This window comes from Brassica oleracea, unplaced genomic scaffold, assembly GCF_000695525.1.
Source record: "Brassica oleracea var. oleracea cultivar TO1000 unplaced genomic scaffold, BOL UnpScaffold09822, whole genome shotgun sequence".
NCBI classification, from domain to species: Eukaryota; Viridiplantae; Streptophyta; class Magnoliopsida; order Brassicales; family Brassicaceae; genus Brassica; species Brassica oleracea.
The window spans coordinates 1-577 of NW_013626343.1; the positions used below are offsets into that span (position 1 = coordinate 1).

The window sequence follows — 577 nt, forward strand, 5'->3', positions numbered from 1 at the left end:
CGGGTTTGTTTCCTAACTACCAGTTTCAGTTCCAAGCCTAATCACTACCAATTTAAGCTTTTAATATGCACTTACGTATTGATGGAGTGTTTTATATCTGTCCCATGTCATCCAGAAGTATCCAATACAGCTCTGTTTCTAAAGATGCCAACGCACGACCTGTACATGAATTGGAAGTATACTGTTAAATCATCGCAGTTCAATCCAAGTAAAATAATATAGGGTGATTATATTTGTTTTATTGCAATAAAAAGAATAGAAAATAAATTTATTACTTAAGCTGTATATAATAACTTCACATATGAAAGAAAAAATTCAGAAAAGTCTTACGCTTTGTTTCCAATTTTTTTTCGAATCGATTTTAAAACGTTCCATTTTGACAGCTTCAGATATTCTTCAGACGCTTCGAAGTCATTCCAATCTCACTTGTAAAAAAAATAGAAAAAATTATATGTTGATTTTTCGTATTTAAAAATCTCAGATTAACTGTTAACTATGGATAATTTGATGAAGTGATATTATATTACCGTTTTGTTGTCTTTCAAATATCGACAATCATCTCAAAATCATGGTTCTT

At 30.0% G+C, this 577-nt stretch overlaps 1 long non-coding RNA gene across 1 annotated transcript; it reads right to left on the reverse strand.

Moving 5' to 3' along the window:
• Positions 1-70: 70 nt before the first annotated feature.
• On the reverse strand, positions 71-577 carry LOC106322202. Its single transcript, XR_001266286.1, has 3 exons — positions 528-577; positions 331-425; positions 71-159 (listed from the first exon to the last, which is right to left on the reverse strand). It is a non-coding gene; the product is annotated as an uncharacterized LOC106322202 (long non-coding RNA).